Raw genomic sequence first — 21120 nt, 5'->3', positions numbered from 1 at the left:
CTCTGTTGTTTTGTTACTCTGTAACCTTGTTACACTGTTACTTATTATTCTGTTACCTGGTACTCCGTTACCTGTGATTCTGTTACTGTTACCTGGTACTGTGTTAACTTGTTACCCCGTTGCTCTGTCATTGTTACCTGTTAACTGTTACCTGTTGCTCCGTAACTGTTACTTGGTACTCTGTTAACCAGTTAACCTGTCGCTCTATTATTTGTTACTCTGTTGCCTCATTACCTGTTATTCTGTTACCAGTTACTCTATTACCTGAGATGGTTTAGAGACACTTTATTGTTTTAGTGTCTCCAATTTTTCAATTAGTATTTTTTATGTTTTTTTAATTAACTTTTTCTTTAGCTGACAATTTGATTGAAGTCAAATCCATCCATTTTCTACCGCTTATTCCCTTTCGGGGTCGCGGGGGGCACTGGCGCCTATCTCAGCTACAATCGGGCGGAAGGCAGGGTACACCCTGGACAAGTCGCCACCTCATCGCAGGGCCAAGACAGATAGACAACATTCACACTCACATTCACACACTAGGGCCAATTTAGTGTTGCCAATCAACCTATCCCCAGGTGCATGTCTTTGGAAGTGGGAGGAAGCCGGAGTACCCGGAGGGAACCCACGCATTCACGGGGAGAACATGCAAACTCCACACAGAAAGATCCCGAGCCTGGATTTGAACCCAGGACTGCAGGACCTTCGTATTGTGAGGCAGACGCACTAACCCCTCTGCCACCGTGAAGCCCTTGATTGAAGTCAAATTCATGAGCAAAATGTGCGGGTTTTAAAAATTTGGTGTGTTCAAATACAGTTTTTTTATTTTAAATCCTTTGTGTAAAAAGTCAAGACCTACTTCTGGTAAAAGAAGACTGCAATATTGGACCTTAACCCATTGTTACTATAACAATCTACAAGATTAATATAGGTTGCCTCTCTCTCTTCCCGTCCATCTTTCGGTATTCCTTTTTTTTATCTCTAGTTATAATTAAGTATATGTATTGTTGCATTTGAACAACTGTATTGTTGATAATAGAGGTAAATTTGTTGTGATCCGATGGTCGGATCATCACCGTATTGTTATTTTTGTTCCATTTTTATATCAGTTCCTGTTTCGTTCGTTTCCATGGTCACTCATTAGTTTCAGCTGCTACTCTCTTTTCCAGCACACCTGTCTTTACTAATCACCACCTGTTTATAAGCCAGCGTTTTCTGTTCACTGATTGTCGGATCTTAGTTTTGTTCACATACATCTGTTTACGACTTGTCTCTCACTCTCGTTTTCGCTAGCTCTCACGCTAAGCTTTATTTTTATTCCTAGCTTTCACGCTAGTTGTTTTGTATTTCCTTTTGGTGCCCTTGTGCTTCGGTTTGTTTGTCCTAGCTTTCCATGCTAGCGCTTTTATTTGCCTTTTCTATTTGTATCAGTATTTTTGTTCATAGCTCCTTTTGTTTAATAAATCCCTTAGTTCTTACCTTTTTGCTGTGTTCTTGCTGACGCATCCACGGAGGACCGAATCCGGCATTACAATGCCACACAAGCGTAACAGTAAGATCCGACCAAAGAATGGTTCCTTCGCGTCTGGCAACCACGAGGACGCCTTCGATGAAGGTACATGGATTATGTTTCGGGCGATGGAGGCAGAGACTCTCCGATGCAACCCGGATGAAAGTATCATGTGGGGTCCGGATGGAACCCTGATCCCCATCGATGTTTCCCGGTCCGGTGAGTTTCCCTCCCGCAGCGCTCGCGCTCGTCCGCGTAGGCGGAAGCCGCGAACGATGGCTTCGTCCCGTGACAGTGACTTTCCCACTCCATGCCTCCCTCCTCATAAACACAGCAACCTACAGTCCGCATACAAAACCCCTACACCATTGTTTGGGGACCCAATAACACACTTTGCTAACAGTTTTACCGACTGGGCAAATTCTCAACTTGTGTCCCGCGCAGATGACGTCATTTCGTCGACGCCTCCCGGTAACGCAAACCCGTCCTCCGTTGATGACATCATCAATGAGGAATTTTTTTTGGAAGATTCTCTTTCTCATCCATTTTCAAATGACAATAACATTAATAATAAAATACAGAATTTCCAGGACATTTTTGCTTTTTATTATTCTGGTAAATCCCAACCATCTGCTTTTTCAACTCCACCTGTAAAACCTCATTCCCAGCCCAAGTCCAAGGTTTTTTCTCCCTTTTCAAAGGGACACTCTGGACAATATAGAGGGGAGGAGTCTGCCCGCCTCCAAACCTCCCACCACCCTCCCTTATGGTCAGTCCCTGACCACAGGGAACGGGTCTGGGATTCCCGTCTGGAGGGGGGGGCTATGGCCTATAGCTGTGTTGCGGAGGTAGCGCAGACGCTACCATTTCTTAAAACTGTCAAACCGCAACCTCCTATGAGGCCACCCTTACCTGTTTTTCGGCCCGTTAAACCGCTAGCTCCTCCTAGGCCGCCGCCACCTGTATTCCGCTTAGCTCTTCCTCGTAGACCTCCTCCACCTGTGTTTCCCCCGGCCAAGTCTCAACGGCCTTGTAGACCTCCTCCACCTGTGTTTCCCCCGGCCAAGTCTCAACGGCCTTGTAGACCTCCTCCACCTGTTTTTCCCCCGGCCAAGTCTCAACGGCCTTGTAGACCTCCTCCACCTGTGTTTCCCCCGGTCAAATCACAACGACCAAGTAGACCTCCTCCACCGGTGTTCAGACTTGCGAGGTCATTACCTCCAGCACGTCCTCCACCACCGATGTTCGGCACTGTCCCTAACCTGGTTTTTACACCAAAAGTAGACTCTCGCCTGGTTTTCACACCAGAAGAGGTTCCTAACCTTGTTCCCACACCAGCTTCGGTCTCTCGCCTGGTTCACACACCAGCACCGAATCCTAGTCTGGTTCTCACGCCAGCAATCGACTCTTTCCTGGTCCTCGCACCAGCACCTGTTCCTAAGCTGGAACCCACTCCAGCACCAGCCTTAAAGCTGGAACCCAGTCCAGCATTAGCTCCAAAGCTGGAGCACACTCTATCACCAGCTCCAGAGCTGGAGCCCACTCCAGCACCAGCTCCAAAGCTGGAGTTCGCACCAGCTCTTAAGTTGGAACCCACTCCAACACCTGCGTCGACAACTGCGGTTTCCACGCCGACTACTACGCCTTCTTCCACGACGCCGACTACTACGCCTTCTTCCACGACGGCGACGACTACGCCGACCTCCACGACGGCGACGACTACGCCATACTCCACGACGCCGCCTTCTTCGGCTGCAGCACCTGCACCTCGGCTACAGCCAACGCCTCCTCCTCGGCTGAAGCCAACGCCTCCTCCTCGGCTGAAGCCAACGCCTCCTCCTCGGCTGAAGCCAGCGCCTGCTCCTCGGCTGAAGCCAGCGCCTGCTCCTCGGCTGAAGCCAGCGCCTGCTCCTCGGCTGAAGCCAGCGCCTGCTCCTCGGCTGAAGCCAGCGCCTGCTCCTCGGCTGAAGCCTGCGCCTGCTCCTCGGCTGAAGCCTGCGCCTGCTCCTCCGCCGGCCTCTGCGCCTGCTCCTCGGCTGAAGCCTGCGCCTGCTCCTCCGCCGGCCTCTGCACCTGCTTCGGCTGCAGCCCCCGCACCTTCGTCTGCTGCTGCCAAGCCTCCTCCACGTCTGCCACAGGTGTGGCCTCTGCGAGGTCGTCCGCCTCGCCGTGCACCTCATCCTGCAAGGCGGCCACTGATGTGGCCTTTTCAAGGTCGGCCGCCAAAACTTTTTCGGCAGCGGCGTTCCATCCGCCGCCGCCACATTGCTATTCCTCGGTGGATTCGGGGACACGCGACCTGGTGACCCTCCGCCCTCCCTTCTTCTGCGGATTTTCTTGTTGTGGGGAGGGGGTTCTAGTTTTTCTTTGCATTCTTTGTTGTATTTTTTTTTTTGGACATCTGGTATCTGTCTCTTTTGGGGGGGGATACTGTTGTGATCCGATGGTCGGATCATCACCGTATTGTTATTTTTGTTCCATTTTTATATCAGTTCCTGTTTCGTTCGTTTCCATGGTCACTCATTAGTTTCAGCTGCTACTCTCTTTTCCAGCACACCTGTCTTTACTAATCACCACCTGTTTATAAGCCAGCGTTTTCTGTTCACTGATTGTCGGATCTTAGTTTTGTTCACATACATCTGTTTACGACTTGTCTCTCACTCTCGTTTTCGCTAGCTCTCACGCTAAGCTTTATTTTTATTCCTAGCTTTCACGCTAGTTGTTTTGTATTTCCTTTTGGTGCCCTTGTGCTTCGGTTTGTTTGTCCTAGCTTTCCATGCTAGCGCTTTTATTTGCCTTTTCTATTTGTATCAGTATTTTTGTTCATAGCTCCTTTTGTTTAATAAATCCCTTAGTTCTTACCTTTTTGCTGTGTTCTTGCTGACGCATCCACGGAGGACCGAATCCGGCATTACAATGCCACACAAGCGTAACAAAATTATTGGTATTGTTCATTATCAATAGCGCTATTTGTATTGGTATTTGTAGTGCTCCAGTGATCATTTGTACATATCGTATGTGCTGGTGTTGTTCTATTGTTGTTGTTATTGTTGTGTTTGCTGTTGTTTTTGTCTCGTTGTCCAATATCCCTCTTATCCCCACAATTTCCCCCTCTGTCTTGGACAGAGTATTGGACCTTGTTTCAGAACCAGCCACTTTAGATTTCTGCACTGAAATATTTTACTATCAATTTTAAAACACACACATGTTGCTCACAAATTAGATTAAATAAAATTGCAAGCACAAATAGAAAAGAGTTTTATTGTGATTATTGCAGTGAACGGGTTCAAATAACAACAAAATTGGAGCAGATCCCCTAAGGTGCATACACAATAATTTGGTAATATAAATAGTAAAAAAGATAGAAAAGAAGATATGTACGTATATGCATCGTTCAGGCATAAATCATGTTAAAAAAAAAAAATCAGTTCGCAAAATGTTCTTTCTTTTCTTTCTTTCTTTAGTTCATTTCAAACAAGAACACACTTACAGCATAATACACCAACATAGTTCCACATCATTTCATCATCATTTCCGAAAAGGAGTTGGAAGAAGCAAAGCTTATTTAATCCTACCCGGTTTAAAGTTAAATTTAAAGTACCAATGATTGTCACACACACACTAGGTGTGGCTAAATTTGTCCTGTGCATTTGACCCATCCCCTTGTTCACTCCCTGGGAAGTTAGGGGAGCAGTGGGCAGCAGTGGTGCCGCGCCCGGGAATCATTTGTGGTACTTTAACCCACCATTCCAACCCTTGATGCTGAGTGCCAAGCAGGGAGGTAATGGGTCCCGTTTTTATAGTCTTTGGTATGACTCGGTCGGGGTTTGAACTCCCAACCTACCGATCTCAGGGCGGACACTAACCACTTTTTCCCACTTCAGAGTGTTTACAAATACATACAGAGGGGCAAAAAAGCATTTAGTCAGCCACCGATTGTGCAAGTTCTCCCACTTAAAATGATGACAGAGGTCTGTAATTTTCATCATAGGTACACTTACATCTGAGAGACAGAATGTGAAAAAAAATCCAGGAATTCACGTTGTAGGAATTTTAAAGAATTTATTTGTAAATTACGGTGGAAAATAAGTATTTGGTCAACCATTCAAAGCTTTCAGTGATGGAAGGAGGTTTTGGCTCAAAACCTCACGATACATGACCCCATTCATTCTTTCCTTAACACGGATCAATCGTCCTGTCCCCTTAGCAGAAAAACAGCCCCAAAGCATGATGTTTCCACCCCCATGCTTCACAGTAGGTTTGGTGTTCTTGGGATGCAACTCAGTATTCTTCTTCCTCCAAACACGACGAGTTGAGTTTATACCAAAATGGATACATGGATGATAGAGCAGAGGATTGAGAGAATGTCATGTGGTCAGATGAAACCAAAATAGAACTTTTTGGTATAAACTCAACTCGTCGTGTTTGGAGGAAGAAGAATACTGAGTTGTATCCCAAGAACACCAAACCTACTGTGAAGCATGGGGGTGGAAACATCATGCTTTGGGGCTGTTTTTCTGCTAAAGGGACAGGACGATTGATCCGTGTTAAGGAAAGAGTGAATGGGGCCATGTATCATGAGATTCATTCTCTCACATTCTGTCTCTCACAGTTGAAGTGTACCTATGATGAAAATTACAGACCTCTGTCATAATTTTAAGTGGGACAACTTGCACAATCAGTGGCTGACTAAATACTTTTTTGCCCCACTGTACGTTCATTTACTGACTTCTTTTTGCAGCACAATGACATCCGTGAATGGTTAATACAGCAGTTTTTATAATAGATAATAAGTGAGTCATTATAAACATACTGAGATAACGAATATCGCATTTTCAATAAGGTTGAAATTGTGTCTCATAATTCTTGTTCTTTGCACTTTGTAAGCACTATTAATTTGAACAACCTCTTAAACCGGATCATATCAGTACATTGTTTCACTTCTTTACTTAATCCATTCCATAATTTAATTCCACACACAGATAGTCTAAAGGTTTTTAGTGTTGTACGTGCATACAAATGTTTAAATTAGATTTTCCTCTAAGGTTATATTTTTCCTCTTTAGTTCAGAAGAATTGTCGTACATTCTTGGGTAGCAGGTGATAGTTTGCTCTGTACATCATTTTAGCGTTTTTTTTTGCAATTTTACCAAATTATCGAACTTCAATATTTTTGACTCAATAAATAAAGGGTTTGTATGTTCTCTATATCCAACATTAAGTGTCAGTCTAATTGATCTTTTTTGTGACATGGTTAATAAATGAAGTGCACATTTGTAAATTATTTTCCCATATTTCTACACAATATCTCAGATATGTAACACTAGCGAGCAGTAGAGAATATGATGTGATTTTTGGCCCGGGACGTATTTTGCTTTGTTCATTATTGAAATGTTTCTTGCCACCTTATACTGTAGATTTTTATAAGACATTTCCAGTTCATTTTATCATCTATTAATACTCCCGAAAATCGAGTTTATTTTACCCTTTCGATATCTACTCTGTCTATTTGTATTCGTGTATGATGCTCTTTTCTACTGTTACCAAATAGCATTATTTTACTTTAACTGAGATCCAAGGATAGTCTGTTTTTGTCAAACCATCTTTTTAATTAATTCATTTATTCTGTTATTAGGGACCGATGTCCCTTTGGGACAGAGGACCCTATTGAATTTCTAAGGTTTTATTATTATTATTATTATTATAATTATTATTCTTTATTATTATACCGCCACCTCTTTGAGCTGTAATCTGACCCCCTTAACATGCTTCAAAACTCACCAAATTAGACACGCACATCAGGACTGCCGAAAATTGCAATCTAATCAAAAAACCGAACCCCAAAACTCGAAATTGCGCTCCAGCGCCTCCTAGGAAGAAAACACAGTGAAAACTGTCTGAAACTTCCAGTAGAACTCAAAACTCAAAATTGCGCTCTAGCGCCCCTTATGAAGAAAACACAGACAAAACTGTATGCAACTTCCCGTAGAGACGTTGTAGAAACATGAAACAAAATCCACTACGTAGCTCTCAGTTAGACCTATATTTTATCCACTGACACCCCCGAGCTAAAATCAACAGGAAGTTTGCTATTCCCACTTCAATACAAAAGTTGGCTAAAAAATGTCGCTTTTTTTCAAACATTATCTCCTCTGAGGCCGTTTGTCGTTTCGGCTTCAAATAAGCACAGAAGAGAGATTGAAAGAGTTTTAATTACTACTTACTACCCCGGTTTGGATTTTATGAGCTCGCAAAGAACCATTGCGCTGCTGCTGTTGTCACAAAATGGCGGCTTTCTGCTCAGACAAAACTGTAGGCCTGTCATGAAACAAAAACCTCAATATACCTCAATATAGGTATATTGAAAAGCTCAATATAGGTCTCACTGAGACCTATATTTCATACACTGACCGCTCCCAACTAAAACCAACAGGAAGTTTGCCATTCCCACTTCAGTACAACAACTGCATTACATTCACCATGCATTATGGTCTCAAAATGGCGGCACCAAGGCGTCCTCATAAAATGCCCAAGCCACTTTACAACTGTTATTACTATGAAACTGATGTATAACACATGTGTATACAACTTTTTCTCTGTGTAATAATCCATCCATCCATCTTCTACCGCTTATACGGGCTTGGGTCGCGGGGCTTTATCTTCTGTGTGTTCTCTCCTGAACAGAAATCACTTGTGTCGTCTGCAAATAAAATTACTTTAAGTCCTTTGTAAATTTACAAATGTCGTTTATATAAAGATTAAACAATCTTGGTCCCGGTATTGATCCCTGGGGTATACCACAAGATATATATCTAGCTGTGTTGACATATTTTCACCCATCTTCACATTTGATTTCCTGTTGGTTAAGTAGCTTCTTACCCAGTTGAAGACCAAACCTCTGATGCCATATCGTTCAATTTTTTGTATTAAAATATCATGGCTAATCGTATCAGATGCTTTACTAAGGCCGCATATTGTTTACCATCTATTGTGTTTGGTAATTTTGTCTTTTATTTTGTTTAATTAATTAATTATCTATGATGAGATATTTGCTCAGAATCCATATCGGTTCTCCACGAGCGTTACACTTTTGTTGATACATTTATCTAATCGGTTATTGAATAGTTTTTCCGTGATTTCCTGCTGGACCCACCATGGACGGGACTTTCACTATTATGTTGGATCCACAACGGACTGGACTTTCACGATTGTATGCTAGACCCACTCGACGTCCATTGCATCCGGTCCCCTTAGAGGGGAAGGGGGAGGGGGTGGGTCACCCACATCTGTAGTCCTCCCCAAGGTTTCTCATAGTCATCCACATTGACATCCCACTGGGTCATGAGTTTTTCCTTGCCCTTTTGTGGGCTCTGAACCTAGGATGTTTTTGGGGCTTGTGCAGCTCTTTGAGGCACTTGTGATTTAGGACTATATATATATATATATATATATATATATATATATATATATATATATATATATATATATATTGGTTGACTGATTGATTTTGGACAATTGTGAAAGTAAAGAAACAGGTTGGTAGACTGGTGTATGTCTCCATTCTTATAAATTGGTATGACTCTCGCAATTTTCATTTTTTCTGGGAAATGATAGGTGTCTGATATGTCAGAGGTTCTGAATTTTCTTCTATGACCTTTTTTATCATTACTATGTCTATTTTAACTATACTTGCCAACCTTGAGACCTCCGATTTCAGGGGGTGTGGGGGGTGGGAAAAAGGCGTGGTCAGGTCGGGTCGCGGGGGCAACAGCCTAAGCAGGGAAGCCCAGACTTCCCTCTCACCAGCTACTTCGTCTAGCTCTTCCCGGGGGATCCCGAGAGGCGTTCCCAGGCCAGCCGGGAGATATAGTCTTCCCAACGTGTCCTGGGTCTTCCCCGTGGCCTCCTACCGACTTGACGTGCCCTAAACACCTCCCTAGGGAGGCGTTCGGGTGGCATCCTGACCAGATGCCCGAGCCACCTCATCTGGCTCCTCTCGATGTGGAGGAGCAGCGGCTTTACTTTGAGTTCCTCCCGGATGGCAGAGCTTCTCACCCTATCTCTAAGGGAGAGCCCCGCCACCCGGCGGAGGAAACTCATTTCGGCCGCTTGTACCCGTGATATTATCCTTTCGGTCATGACCCAAAGCTCATGACCATAGGTGAGGATGGGAACGTAGATCGATCGGTAAATTGAGAGCTTTGCCTTCCGGCTCAGCTCCTTCTTCCCCACAACGGATCGATACAACGTTCGCATTACTGAAGACGCCGCACCGATCCGCCTCTCGATCTCACAATCCACTCTTCCCCCACTTGTGAACAAGACTCCTAGGTACTTGAACTCCTCCACTTGGGGCAGGGTATCCTCCCCAACCCAGAGATGGAACTCCACCCTTTTCCGGCGGAGAACCATGGACTCGGACTTGGAGGTGCTGATTCTCATTCCGGTCGCTTCACACTCGGCTGCGAACCGATCCAGCGAGAGCTGAAGATCCCGGCCAGATGAAGCCATCAGGACCACATCATCTGCAAAAAGCAGAGACCCAATCCCGTGGCCACCAAACCGGAACCCCTCAACGCCTTGGCTGAGCCTAGAAATTCTGTCCATAAAAGTTATGAACACAATCGGTGACAAAGGACAGCCTTGGCGGAGTCCAACCCTCACTGGAAACGTGTCCGACTTACTGCCAGCAATGCGGACCAAGCTCTGACACTGATCATACAGGGAGCGGACCGCCACAATAAGACAGTCCGGTACCCCATACTCTCTGAGCATTCCCCACAGGACTTCCCGAGGGACACGGTCAAATGCCTTCTCCAAGTCCACAAACCACATGTAGACTGGTTGGGCAAACTCCCATGCACCCTCAAGAACCCTGCCGAGAGTATAGAGCTGGTCCACAGTTCCACGACCAGGACGAAAACCACACTGTTCCTCCTGGATCTGAGGTTCGACTATCCGGCGTAGCCTCCTCTCCAGTACACCTGAATAAACCTTACCGGGAAGGCTGAGGAGTGTGATCCCACGATAGTTGGAACACACCCTCCGGTCCCCCTTCTTAAAGAGAGGGACCACCACCCCGGTCTGCCAATCCAGAGGTACCTCCCCCGATGTCCACGCGATGCTGCAGAGTCTTGTCAACCAAGACAGCCCCACAGCATCCAGAGCCTTAAGGAACTCCGGGCGGGTCTCATCCACCCCCGGGGCCTTGCTGCCGAGGAGCTTTTTGACTACCTCAGCAACCTCATCCCCAGAAATAGGAGAACCCACCACAGATTCCCCAGGCACCGCTTCCGCAAAGGAATATGTGTTGGTGGGATTGAGGACGTCTTCAATGTATTCCTTCCACCGATCCACAACATCCGCAGTCGAAGTCAGCAGAACACCATCCGCACCATACACGGTGTTGATAGTGCACTGCCTCCCCTTCCTGAGGCGGCATATGGTGGTCCAGAATCGCTTCGAAGCCGTCCGGAAGTCGTTTTCCATGGCTTCCTCGAACTCTTCCCATGTCCGAGTTTTTGCTTCCGCGACCGCTAAAGCTGCACACCGCTTGGCCCGTCGGTACCCGTTCACTGCCTCCGGAGTCCTATGAGCCAAAAGAACCCGATAGGACTCCTTCTTCAGCTTGACGGCATCCCTCACTGCTGGTGTCCACCAACGGGTTCTGGGATTACCGCCACGACAGGCACCAACAACCTTGCGGCCACAGCTCCAATCAGCTGCCTCGACAATAGAGGTTCGGAACATGGTCCACTCAGACTCAATGTCCCGCACCTCCCTCGTGACATGTTCAAAGTTCTCCCGGAGGTGTGAATTGAAACTTTCTCTGACAGGAGACTCTGCCAGACGTTCCCAGCAGACCCTCACAATGCGCTTAGACCTGCGAGGTCTGTCCGGCATCTTCCCCCACCATCGCAGCCAACTCACCACCAGGTGGTGATCGGTAGAAAGCTCCGCCCCTCTCTTCACCCGAGTGTCCAAAACATGAGGCCGCAAATCCGTTGACACAACTACAAAGTCGATCATGGAACTGCGGCCTAGGGTGTCCTGGTGCCAAGTGCACATATGGACACCCTTATGTTTGAACATGGTGTTTGTTATGGACAATCCGTGACGAGCACAAAAGTCCAATAACAAAACACCACTTGGGTTTAGATCTGGACGACCATTCTTCCCAATCACGCCTCTCCAGGTTTCACTGTCGTTGCCAACATGAGCGTTGAAGTCCCCCAGTAAGACAAGGGAATCACCCAGGGGAGCACTTTCCAGTACTCCTTCGAGTGTATCTAAAAAGGGTGGGTACTCTGAACTGCTGTTTGGTGCGTAAGCACAAACAACAGTCAGGACCCGTCCCCCGACCCGAAGGCGGAGGGAAGCCACCCTCTCGTCCACTGGGTTGAACTCCAACGTGCAGGCTTTGAGCCGGGGAGCAACGAGAATTGCCACCCCAGCCCGTCGCCTCTCACTGCCGGCAACGCCAGAGTGGGAGAGAGTCTAGTCCCTTTCGAGAGAACTGGTTCCAGAGCCCTTGCTGTGCGTCGAGGTGAGTCCGACTTTATCCAGCCGGAACTTCTCTACCTCGCGCACTAGCTCAGGCTCTTCCCCCCCCCAGTGAGGTGACGTTCCACGTCCCAAGAGCTAGCTTCTGTGGCCGAGGATCGGACCGCCAAGTGCCCTGCCTTCGGCTGTCGCCCAGCTCACAATGCACCCGACCTCTTTGGCCCCTCCTATGAGTGGTGAGCCCATTGGAGGGATAACCCACGTTGCCTCTTCGGGCATGGTGACAGGCCCGGCCACGAGGCGCTCGCCATCGTGCCCCAACTCCGGGCCTGGCTCCAGAGCGGGGCCCCGGTGACCCGCGTCCGGGCAAGGGAAATCTGAGTTCCTTTTGTTGTAATTCCATAGAAGTCTTTGAGCTGCTCTTTGTCTGATCACTCACCTAGGACGTGTTTGTCTTGGGAGACCCTACCAGGGGGCATGAAAGCCCCCAGACAACATAGCTCCTAGGATCATTGGGACACGCAAACTTCTCTACCACGGTAAGGTAGCAGCTCAGAGAGGATATATATATATATATATATATATATATATATATATATATATATATATATATATATATATATATATATATATATGTATATATATATATATGTATATGTATATGTATACGTGTGTGTGTGAAATACTTGACTTTCAGTAAATTCTAGCTATATATATTTAATTTATTTTATATAAATAAAATAAATACTTGAATTTCAGATGGCAGCTATCAAATACACAGCAATAAAAACACAGTTGTTATACTAACTGTACTGTGCTTGCTGGTTACTAAAAAAACAACAACAACACTTGCCTTTCACTATTTGAGTAACCTTTGTTCTGCCATTTGCGTACAGGCGAGTGATTTCTAAATCCGGGACATATACTTCACGGATTTGTTGTAGATATCCTCAAATGAGAACGGGATGTTGCTTCCAGCTATCAGCATAGCCATCTTTGTCTCAGCATAAGTTACACCATCGGGTCTCCATTTTGCGAGGTGTCCCTTAATACTGGGTTGTGAACGATGCTGCAGAGCGGACGCTTTGTGCTTCGCTGACCATTCATGACTGGGTATATCCGTTCGGACACCGTGTTCAATGGAGAAGTCTCTTTTACAAAAATTACAGGCAACATACCCTTCCCCTTCGAACTCTCCTGGATAAACTGAAATTCTTGTTTCCATTCGTTTTGGAACTTGCAAACGTATTTAATAATTTTGCTCGTCGACGGTGTAATATATTGGGTTGGAGTCAATAACCAGGCGAGGTGATGAAGTTAGGTCTCTTTACTGTGGGCTTCAGAACAAACTTGCCGTCAGGTGCACAACACCACGTAAATCGTTGGCCAATCAAAAAGCAACCCCATAACAGACAACATAGATCACTCTATTAAAGACGGCGTCGCCTTGTTCTTTTGCTTTGTCTCCTTGTGTGTGCAGTTTTTTTTTTTAATCCGTAGATGTTGTAACGTGATCGGGCAGTCAAGCTGTTTATATAGTGGGAAAGCGGACGTGAAAACAGGCTGTCCCCACTCAGGGTCCGCATGGAGCTGGAGGGGGCGTGGCCTCCAGCTCCGGCTGAATTCCGGGAGAAAATTTCTTTCAGGAGGTTTTCGGGAGAGGCGCTGAATTTCGGGAGTCTCCCGGAAAATCTGGGAGGGTTGGCAAGTATGATTTTAACGCAAAGAATTCAGTTACATAAATTCAGTGTCCAAAAAACCTTTTGTAATAAAGACACAAGTTAACCTCCATAGTAGAATCTCCAGGATTTTGCGAGTATTTTCATTGTCCTGGTGGAACACCCAACTGCGCCCAAGGCCCAACCCCCTGATGATTTTAGGTTGTCCTGAAGAATTTGGAGGTAATCCTCCTTTTTCATTGTCCCATTTACTCTCTCTAAAGCACCAGTTCCATTGGCAGCAAAACCGGCCCAGATCAAATACTACCACCACCATGTTTGACAGTAGGCCTGGTGTTCCTGGGATTAAATGCCTCATCCTTTACTCCTCCAAACATATTGCTGGGTATTGTGGCCAAACAGCTCAATTTTTGTTTCATCTGACCACATAACTTTGCTCCAGAAGGTCTTATCTTTGTCCATGTGATGAGCCTTAAGGTGTCGCTTCTGGAGCAAAGGCTTCCATCTTGCATGGTAGCCTCTCAGTCTAAGTCGATGCAAAACACGTGTGATTGTGGAGACACCTGTGTTCCAGCAGCTTTCAATTCATTGAATACCTGCTTCCTGGTGGTTGTCGGTTGACTATTGATCATCCTGACCAATTTTCTTCCAGCAGCAGGTGATAGTTTCTGAACACTTAAGAAAACCACTCTCAATAACTACAGTTCGTCGCTACATCTGTAGGTGCAAGTTAAAGCTCTACTATGCAAAGCGAAAGCCATTTATCAACAACATCCAGAAACTCCACTGGCTTTTCTGGGCCCGAGATCATCTAAGATGGACTGATGCAAAGTGGAAAAGTGTTCTGTGGTCTGACGAGTCCACATTTCAAACTGTTTTTGGAAATATTCAACATCGTGTCATCCGGACCAAAGGGAACCATCCAGACTGTTATCGACGCAAAATTTTAAAAGCTAACATCTGTGATGGTATGGGGTTGCATTAGTGCCCAAGGCATGGGTAACTTACACATCTGTGAAGGCACCATTAATGCTGAAAGGTACATACAGGTTTTGGAACAACATATGCTGCCATCTAAGCGCCGTCTTTTTCATGGACGCCCCTACTTATTTCAACAAGACAATGCCAAGCCACATTCAGCACGTGTTACACCAGCGTGGCTTCGTAAAAAAAAGAGTGCGTGTAATTTCCTGGCCCGCCTGCAGTCCAGACATGTCTCCCATCGAAAATGTGTGGCACATTATGAAGCGTAAAATACGACAGCGGAGACCCCGGACTGTTGAACGACTCTACATAAAACAAGAATGGGAAAGAATTCCACTTTCAAAACTTCAACAATTAGTTTTTGTCAAGCCTGAACTGTGGTTATTTTTGCTTCTTCGATGCAAGGAGAATACGGGACGAGCAAGACGTGACTGTGAGTACATGGTTGTTTATTTGGAATACTAAATACAAAAATAAACAAACTAAGGGCGCTCACAAAGAGGTACAAATCTTGGCTACAAAAATACAAACTGGAAAACAAAACAACGGCTCGATGGCATGAAAGACAATTAACTAAACTTAAACTTGCACTGTGGCAGAACTATGAATAACTAAAACAAAAACACTGACTGTGACCGGTACAAGGGGCATGGATAGCAAGGTAATCGAGGGTGCGTGAAGGCATGAGGTAGAATGCAAAAATCCCAGAACGATAAACAGAAAGCAAGTGACATAAATAGTGGCCGTGGTAACTAGAAACAGGTGTGAGAGGCTGATGATCGGGGCGTGACTAGGGGAAACAGGTGGAAACTAATGAGTAGCAATGGTAACAAAAAAAAACAGGAAGTGAAAAAACGGAACAAGAGTCCAAAAAGAAAACACAACATGATCAAACATAAAATCAGAATTACAGGCGTGACAGTTTACTCAAGTTCCAAATGTTTATTGAGTGTTGTTAAAAAAGAAGGTGATGTAACACAGTGGTGAACATGCCCTTTCCCAAGTACTTTGGCACGTGTTGCAGCCATGAAATTCTAAATTAATTTTTATTTGCCAAAAAAGAAAAAAAAAGTTTGCGTTTGAACATCAAATATCTTGTCTTTGTAGTGCATTCAATTGAATATGGTTTGAAAAGGATGTGCAAATCATTGTATTTTTTTTTTTTTTTACCTCTAACACAATTTCCCAACTCAAATGGAAACGGGGTTTGTAGAAATGATTGGAAACTCAAGACAGCCATGAAATTATGTTCTTTACAAGTGTCCTGCAGTCTTGGGTTCAATCCCGGGCTCGGGATCTTTCTGTGTGGAGTTTGCATGTTCTCCCCGTGAATGCGTGGGTTCCCTCCGGGTACTTCCGCTTCCTCCCACTTCCAAAGACATGCACCTGGGGATAAGTTGATTGGCAACACTAAATTGGCTCTAGTGTGTAAATGTGATTGTGAATGTTGTCTGTCTATCTGTGTTGGCCCTGTGATGAGGTGGCGACTTGTCCAGGGTGTACCCCAACTTCCGCCCGATTGTAGCTGAGATAGGAACCAGCGCCCCCCGCGACCCCAAAAGGATAAGCGGTAGAAAATGAATGAATGAATGATCGTGACTGTATACGAAAAAAGATCAAAAATAGAGAATTCTTCGGCAGTGCGCTTTATAATCCGGTTTGCCCTATGGTCCGGAAAATAAGGTAGTTAGTTTTCCATCACATTTGTTGTTTCCCGCACAATCGTCGAACGGTAGGAAGAATTCTGCCCCGACATCCGTTCCTGCGCGCCGTGATGATAAATAAGAAAAATAAAGGCCGTCTGCTCGCCAATAGGATTTCTGAGCGGCGGCCATAGGAGTTACTTTGAAATTTAACTGCCTCCACATTCATCGGGACGTGTCGTCCATCTATCTCCGCCCCGGGCCCTAATAGTTCTCCGAGCGTGAGAGGCTGCTGCAGCGGCGCCGTATTTCAGCGCGCTGAAATGCATGGAGAATTCCCATGAAGGGTAAGGGATTACGGATTTGGGCCTCTAAGCTGCCTGCATGCCCAGCGAGGATGTCTCCGAGCGGCGTAATCTTCAAACAGTGATGAGCGGGCACCGAGGATCCTAACGTGTTCCGGCAACTTACTGGCCAGGGAGAGATAGGGAAAGGAGGGCGAACGGCGTTTTTGGTGGAGGAGTGCGAGGCACGCCGTCGGTCACGCGACCCCGTTTGGTGCGGTGAAGCGGCGTCGATGCGGGTGTCAACAGGAAGTCGATGGCGCTCTCGGCGAGGTCGCCAAATCCGTGGAATGAGGCCCAGAAAGTGCAAAGGGTGAAAAGTTCCAGAGGAGCACTTCATCACATGGCCTGAAGCTTCTAATCTTTTTTTTTTTTTTTTTTTTTTACAACTTTTTCACTTTGCTATTTATCTCCCACAGCAGTGGTCATCTCCCACAGAGACAACCTCCAATCCTGTCCACTCGCACCACTAATCGTCTTGGTGCCTGGTTTTCTGCACCCGCCCTCAATAACAACAACATGCTAACATGGACACTCCTGTTGCTAGGCAGATTTCAGGCGGCGCTTTCATTGGCATCCCACTGGGCGGGGAGAAACAGCAGAGAAAGGTCAGTACCATCAGGGCTTCTAAAAACTGTCTTATAGAGCAGTGGTCCCGAACCTTTTTGTATCCGCGGACCCGTCAACACTTAATAATTTGTCCCGCGGCCCGGGGGGGGGGTTGTAGAATCCATTTTTATTTTTTTATTTTTTTCCTTTGTCATGAAAAAGGGACGTTTTTGTCATGAAAAAGGGAGGTTTTTGTGGTTGGTGCACTAATTGTAAGTGTATATTGTGTTTTTTATGTTGATTTAATTAAAAAAAAACTTTTTCTTATTTATTTTTTTATTTATAAAAATGAATAAAAAATTCTTCTGCGGCCCTGTACCAATCGGGCCACGGCCCGGTGGTTGGGGACCACTGCAATAGAGGATCTTTGATGAGGGCTACTGTTGATGACTGTATATCAGGGGTCACCAACCTTTTTGAAACCAAGAGCTACTTCTTGGTTACTGATTAATGCGAAGGGCTACCAGTTTGATACACACTTAAATAATTTACCTTTTTATATATATATGTATATATATATATATATATATATATATATATAAAATATAAAATGCGTATTTCTGTCTATCAATGCGTCGTACATTTTTTTTCCTTTTACGGAAGGTTTTTTGTAGAGAATAAATGATGAAAAATATACAGTTAATTGAACGATTTAAAAGAGGAGAAAACACGAAAAAAATGAAAATTAAATTTTGAAACATAGTTTATCTTCAATTTCGACTCTTTAAAATTCAAAATTCACCCGAAAAAAATGAAGAGAAAAACTAGCTAATTCAAATCTTTTTGAAAAAATAAAAAAAATAATTTATGGAACATCAAGAGTAATTTTTCCTGATTAATATTAATTTTAGAATTTTGATGACATGTTTTAAATAGGTTAAAATCTAATCTGCACTTTGTTAGAATATATAACAAATTGGACCAGGCTATATTTCTAACAAAAAACAAATCGTTACTTCTTCTAGATTTTCCAGAACAAAAATGTTAAAAGAAATTCAAAAGACTTTGAAATAAGATTTAAATTTGATTCTACAGAGTTTCTAGATTTGCCAGAACATTTTTTTTTTATTTTAATCATAATAAGTTTGAAGAAATATTTCACAAATATTCTTCGTCAAAAAAACAGAAGCTAAAATGAGGAATTGAACTAAAATGTATTTATTATTCTTTACAATAAATTAAAAAAAATACTTGAACATTGATTTGAATTGTCAGGAAAGAAGAGGAAGGAATTTAAAAGGTAAAAATGTATATGTGTTTAAAAATCCTAAAATCATTTTTAAGGTTGTATTTTTTCTCTAAAATTGTCTTTCTGAAAGTTATAAGAAGCAAAGTAAAAAAATAAATGAATTTATTTAAACAAGTGAAGACAAGTTTTTAAAATATTTTCTTGGATTTTCAAATTTTCTTTGAGTTTTGTCTCTCTTAGAATTAAAAATGTCGAGCAAAGCGAGACCAGCTTGCTAGTAAATAAATAAAATGTAAAAAATAGAGGCAGCTCACTGATAAGTGCTGCTATTTAAGCTATTTTTAGAACTCATCTGCTCCTTACGGGCTACCGAGTGCCCGCGGGCACCGCGTTGGTGACCCCTGGTGTATATGATCTTTGCGATAGGTTCTTGAAAACAGTGGAACACCCTTGTTACACAAACGATCTTTGACGATTGCTGTTTTCCCTAAAAACAGCAAAGTGTTTCTGTCGAGTAAAGGATCTTTGACGAGGGTTTTCGCAATTTGTCCGTAAAAGCAGCAAAGTGCGCCTGTCATATTTTTGACTACGGTTTTAGCAGTAGGTCCTTAAAAGCAGCAGTATTTCTGTTGAACAAAGGATCTTTGATAAGAGTTTTTTGTACTAGTTCCTTAAAAACAACAGTGTTTCTGTGATATAAAGAATCTTTGACAATACTTGTTGCCGTTTTTCCATAAAAACAGCAAAGTGTTCCTGTCGAGTGAAGAATCTTTGACGAGTTTTTTCGCAATTTGTCCGTAAAAGCAGCAAAGTGCCCCTGTAATATTTTTGATTACGGTTTTAGCAGTAAGTCCTTAAAAGCAGCAGTGTTCCTGTTGAATTAAGGATCTTTGATAAGTATTTTTTGCAGTAGGTCCTTAATACCAACACTGTTTCTGTGTGTAAAGGATCTTTGACGAGACTTGTTTCCGTGTTTTCCTAAAAACAGCAAAGTGTTCCTGTCGAGTGAAGGATCTTTGACGAGTGTTTTCGCAATTTGTCCGTAAAAGCAGCAAAGTGCGCCTGTCATATTTTTGTTTACGGTTTTAGCAGTAAGTCCGTATAAGCAGCATCATTCCTGTTGAATAAAGGATCTTTGATAAGTATTTTTTGCAGTAGGTCCTTAATAACAACAGTTTTTCTGTGATATAAAGGATCTTTGACGAGACTTGTTTCCGTTTTTCCATACAATCAGCAAAGTGTTCCTGTCGAGTAAAGGATCTTTGACGAGTGTTTTCGCAATTTGTCCATAAAAGCAGCAAAGTGCGCCTGTCATATTTTTGTTTACGGTTTTAGCAGTAAGTCCGTATAAGCAGCATCATTCCTGTTGAATAAAGGATCTTTGATAAGTATTTTTTGCAGTAGGTCCTTAATAACAACAGTGTTTCTGTGATATAAAGGATCTTTGACGAGACTTGTTTCCGTTTTTCCATACAAACAGCAAAGTGTTCCTGTCGAGTAAAGGATCTTTGACGAGTGTTTTCGCAATTTGTCCGTAAAAGCAGCAAAGTGCGCCTGTCATATGTTTAACTACGGTTTTAGCAGTAAGTCCTTATAAGCAACAGTATTCCTGTTGAATAAAGGATCTTTGATAAGAGTTTTTTTAATTAGGTCCTTAATAACAACAGTGTTTCTGTGATATAAAGGATCTTTGACGAGACTTTTGTTGCCGTTTTTCCATACAAACAGCAAAGATTTCCTGTCGAGTAATGGATCTTTGACGGGGGTTTTCGCAATTTGTCCGTAAAAGCAGCAAAGTGCGCCTGTCATATTTTTGACTACGGTTTTAGCAGTAAGTCCTTAAAAGCAGCAGTATTCCTGTTGAATAAAGGATCTTTAATAAGTGTTTTTTGCAGTAGGTCCTTAATACCAGCACTGTTTCTGTGTGTAAAGGATCTTTGACGAGACTTGTTTCCGTTTTTCCATAAAAACAGCAAAGTGTTGAGTAAAGGATCTTTGATGAGTGTTTTCGCAATTTGTCCGTAAAAGCAGCAAAGTGCGCCTGTCATATTTTTGACTACGGTTTTAGCAGTAAGTCTTTAAAAGCAGCAGTGTTCCTGTTGAGTAAAGGATCTTTGATAAGTGTTTTTTGCAGTAGGTCCTTAATAACAACACTTTTTCTGTGATATAAACGATCTTTGATGAGACTTATTTCCGTTTTTCCATAAAAACAGCAAAGTGTTCCTGTCGAGTAAAGGATTTTTGACGAGTGTTTTCGCAATGTTTCTGTAAAAGCGGCAAAAGGATTACGGTTGAATAAAGGATATTTGACCAGTGTTTTCGCAATTTGTCCTCTAAAGCACCCGAGTAGTCCTATCGTATAAGGCAGTGGTCCCCAACCTTTTTGTATCCGCGGCCTGGTCAACGCTTAATAATTTGTCCCGCGGCCCGGGGGGGTTGGGGTTATGAGGGGGGTGTCCTTTTTTTTAATCTTTTTTTTTCTTTCTTCTTTGTCATGAAAAAGGGACGTTTTTGTCATGTAAAGGGGAGGTTTTTGTGGTTGGTGCACTAATTGTAAGTGTATATTGTGTTTTTTATGTTGATTTAATTATAAAAAAATATATATATATATATTTTTTTTTTAATAAAAAATTCTTCTGCGGCCCGGTACCAATCGGGCCACG

At 43.7% G+C, this 21120-nt stretch overlaps 1 protein-coding gene across 2 annotated transcripts in view; it reads left to right on the top strand.

Moving 5' to 3' along the window:
- The window catches only part of LOC133561875 (neurexophilin-1), a 175115-nt gene that overhangs the window by 132840 nt on the left and 21155 nt on the right, over nucleotides 1-21120 (top strand). For both annotated transcript variants that reach the window (XM_061915497.1, XM_061915499.1), the window contains exon 5: nucleotides 17079-17267. The gene's annotated coding sequence lies outside the window, so the exon portion shown is untranslated. The remainder of the gene's footprint in view (nucleotides 1-17078; nucleotides 17268-21120) is intronic.

Source organism: Nerophis ophidion, linkage group LG11 (assembly GCF_033978795.1).
Source record: "Nerophis ophidion isolate RoL-2023_Sa linkage group LG11, RoL_Noph_v1.0, whole genome shotgun sequence".
NCBI classification, from domain to species: Eukaryota; Metazoa; Chordata; class Actinopteri; order Syngnathiformes; family Syngnathidae; genus Nerophis; species Nerophis ophidion.
The sequence above is the reverse complement of the archived record's forward strand: the minus strand, read 5'-3'. Positions and strand labels throughout refer to the sequence as shown.